Source organism: Papio anubis, chromosome 14, assembly GCF_008728515.1.
Source record: "Papio anubis isolate 15944 chromosome 14, Panubis1.0, whole genome shotgun sequence".
Lineage (NCBI taxonomy): Eukaryota > Metazoa > Chordata > Mammalia > Primates > Cercopithecidae > Papio > Papio anubis.
Genome location: NC_044989.1, coordinates 19,074,568 through 19,078,643, shown reverse-complemented (window position 1 = coordinate 19,078,643; position 4,076 = coordinate 19,074,568). Strand labels below are relative to the sequence as shown.

General features: G+C 39.5%; 1 long non-coding RNA gene across 1 annotated transcript; it reads right to left on the bottom strand.

The window, feature by feature from the left end:
* Window positions 1–907: 907 nt before the first annotated feature.
* LOC116270247 lies at window positions 908–2,899 on the bottom strand. The gene is made up of 3 exons (XR_004178191.1): window positions 2,834–2,899; window positions 1,363–2,081; window positions 908–947 (listed from the first exon to the last, which is right to left on the bottom strand). It is a non-coding gene; the product is annotated as an uncharacterized LOC116270247 (long non-coding RNA).
* Between the last annotated feature and the right edge of the window lie 1,177 nt (window positions 2,900–4,076).

The following is a 4,076-nucleotide window of genomic DNA, read 5'->3' as shown; positions in this document are numbered from 1 at the left end:
TGTTGAAAGGAGTGGGGGAGTAATTTTACAGTGGAAAACACGAAAAACATCACCTTGCCAAGTGATAAAAATGAACATCAACAGCGATAGTCACGTTTCTAGTACATATTCTTAACATGATGTGATACAATTGGCAATTCACCTCGGTGGCCTCCCTGCGATAACCATAATCCCAGTTTAATCATAAGAAAAAACATCAGAAAAATTCCAATAGAAGAGCTGTGTTAGGCCATTCTTGAGTTGCTACAAAGGAATACCTGAGGCTGGTTTAGTTGGCTCATGATTCTGCAGACTACACCAGCATGATGCTGGCATCTTCTTGGCTTCCAGAGATGCCTCAAGGGACTTTTACTCATGGCAGAAGGTGATGGGAGAGCAGGCAAGTCACATGGTGAGAACAGAAGCATGAGAGTGAGCGGGAGAAGAGGTCACACACTCATAAACAGCCATATCTCTGAGAATTCATTCACTATAGTGAGGACAGTACTAAGGGGATGCCGCTAAATTATTCACGAGAAATTTGCTCCCATGATCCCATCACCTCTCACCAGGCTCCACCTCCAATACTGGAGATTATAATTCAACATGAGATTTAGAGGGACCAACATCCAGACTATATCAAGGGCATTCTACAAGACACCTGTCCAGTGTTTCCAAACCTGTCAATATAAAAAAAGAAAAATCTGAGAAACTGTCACATAAACAGGAGCCAAAAGACACATGACAATTAAATGCGGTATGGTATCCTGGGTGGGATCTTGGAACGGAGGAAGGACATGGGGTCAAAACTAAGGACATCTTAATACAGTATGGCCTTTAGTAATAACAATTTACCAGTGTTGGTTTATTAATTATGACCTACGTACCATAGTAATGTAAGACGTTAATAGTAGGAGAAACTGGGTATGGGAGATATAGGAAGTCTCTGTATCACCTTCACAATTTTTCTGTAAATATAAAACTCTTCTAAAGTAGTTAATAAATAAAAAGTTTATTTTTAAAAAATCAAGTCACCAAAAATGTATTGTGGGTCTACTTATGTAAAAACAAACTAATTCTAAATTATGCATGTAATATATGTCAATATCAATACAGATACTTGGAAAAATCCAAAAGAGGGCATGTCTAGTTACTGACTTGATTAGTTCTAGAGGAAGGAAGTGAGATTTTTGGATAAGGAACAATTAATGGGACTTTTATTTTTACTGTACATAGTTACAAGTTTTGCAAATATGTATGATATACATGTATTATACTTATATAATATTTAAATATGTAAATATGTATGATATAGTTATACATATAATTAAAATTAAACATGAAAAATGAAAAGCACTCAAGTAAAATGAATATGTTTCTAACCTTAGATCTTTTTTTTGCTCTTAAAGCCAAGTGTAATGGAGACAGTAGCCGTGGGGAGATTGAGTACAAGTAACTGCAGCTCTTGATCTGAAATCTCTAAAAGTATCCCTATTCAGTCCTTCAGCAGACCCATACTTCTCTCTCCAAAGTTAGACTGGCATCCTCATAAGATCAGATCATGTTTTGAAGTATGTAAGAAAGGTAATGGGCTACTTGGTTTGGGTCTTTCCTGTGAGGATACTTCAGCCTCAAGGATTTTGTTTCTTAAAAGTGAACTGAATTAGTTTGCATCTTAGAAATTAGCCAAAGTACCAGGAATGTTTCTAGCTGGGATGATAGCATTGTTTGGCCTCCCCAAAGCCTTATTCAGCTCAGCTATTCCAAATTGTCAATGGCTTCCTTCCAGAGTGGCTGGGACTGTCTGAGATGATTTCGGAGTCACTTCAGGGGCACGTCACTTTCCCACAAGTGCAGATATGAAGCCTAGAAGAACTGATTGTTACAATAGGTTCCAGTTACAATAGACTTGGCCTTGGCCACAAGGTGGATTGAAGGAAGGATAAATCAACCCTCCTCACTATGGGGCTGCTGAGAGGCAGCCCGCAGCCCATCAAGAGTGTGATGAACTTGAATCCAATCAAGTCTGACATCCAGATTGAAAGGGTTTCTCTGGGAAAGGAAGATGGTGGCATGTAGAAATGGTATGGCAGCAGGAGTCTCTGGAAGGGAGAGTTATTATTATTATTGTTATTATTATACAATTGCCTTTATTAAAGGATACCTGTTCAGGTTGAAGCAGGAACCTATCCATCTCTGTTACACTCTTAACAATGAAGCCAGGGATAGCCCATATAATATAAACAAAGTTTCCCAGTTGAGCAAAGTCTGGTTTGAACCTTTTACTCAAATTTTATTGTCTTGGTTTCCTATGACTGCTATAACAAATTACCACAAACTTGGTTGCTTGAAACAACACAGTTTAATTCCCTTCTAGTTCTGGAAGTGCCAAGTCTGAAACCAGTCTCACTGGGCTAAAGTCATGGTGTCAGTAGCACCGGTCCTTTCTAGAGACTCTAGGTGAGTGTATTAGTTCATTTTCATGCTGCTGATAAAGATATATCTAAGACTGGTCAATTTATAAAGGAAACAGATTTAATGGTGAACTCACAGTTCTACATGGCTGGGGATGCCTGACAATCACAGTGGAAGGCAAGGAGGAGCAAGTCACATCTTATGTGGACAGTAGCAGGCAAAGAGAGAGCTTGTGCAGAGAAACTCCCTTTTTAAAACCCATCAGATCTCGTGAGACTCATTCACTATCATGAGAACAGCATGGGAAACCCCCACCCCCATGATTCAATCATCTCCCACCAGGTCCCTCCCACAACATGTTGGAATTATGAGAGCTTCCAGATGAGATTTGGGTGGGGACACAGAGCTAAATCGTATCAGTGAGAATTTGCTTCCTTACCTTTTCCGGCTTCTAGAGGTCACCTGTATCCCTTGTATTTTCTGCAGCTCAGGGGCCACATGGGTACCTAGGCCTTAGCTCTCACCCGGTCTCTGGCAAGACCAAGTCTAGACAAAACTTGCTGTTGAGAAGGGGACCCTCACTCTGCACCAGGTTTTAGTCTCTTTAGTTCGGGACTCAACAGATCCAACCTGTAGGTTAGAGACATAAACAGACAAGGTTGAGGAAGGCAAGTGCCAAGGCAACCCAGGTGCCCTATGCGACTGACTTGCCAGGGAGAGTAGATCCTGGGTCTCATTTTGTTCTCCTTCCCCAGCATCCTCAAAGCCCTGCATGTTATTTTAGTAATAAAACCTCAAATTTTTTAGCACTGTTATTTCATTGAACTTACCCAATTTCTGTGCCACAGGTATTATTACTTTTCCTACTTTCCAGATAAAGAAATTTGGAGAGGGAAAGTGACCTGCTCAAGGTTACTGCAAGCAACTAGTAGTCCGCGGCTCAGACTGCCTGGTGCTCTCAGATCTCACCATAAGAGATGTCAACAATTTGAATATCTGATGCATTTTCAAGAGGAGTGGAGTTATTGCTCATATTAATAGCAAAAGAGGAGTGAATGTGTCTTCTTTTCCGGATAAAAGAAAACCAGACAAAAAAACACCTGCATACAAATGCTCACACATGGGACCAGGCATCCCATTTATCATCACTGAAAGGTGCCTGAACCGCAAAAATCTTTTTGAACAATAAGCTTGTCCTGGAATGTTGCCCTTCTTCACAATAGTCTTCAGGGCATAAGTATTCCTTGCAAGCCCAGAATATTTTAATGCATGTTTTATATAACCAGCCATTAGGCAAATGTTCTAAGTGACTCCAGTAAGCTACTTTTACCATATATAACCTGCTTTTTAAAAAACAAGAGTGATTAAGAGCAACAACATAAATCAGCTATTTAACCCACAAAATTCCATTTTGTATAATAGAATTATGAGAGTGTATGTTTCAACAATCTATTAGAAGAACTTTCAACAATCTACTAGAAGAAAAATTGCTGCCTTGAGTATGTTTTTTATTCCTTCCTAGTGTCTATCACAGGAGCTTGCAACAAAGTAAATGAAATGTTCAGTAAGTGTTTCACCCACCAAATGTAGTTAGCAACACCTTCATTAGTGTAAATATCAGTTAGCTTCTAAATGAGATGTCTTTCTTAAACACCTATCATAATGTTACTTTTCATTACACA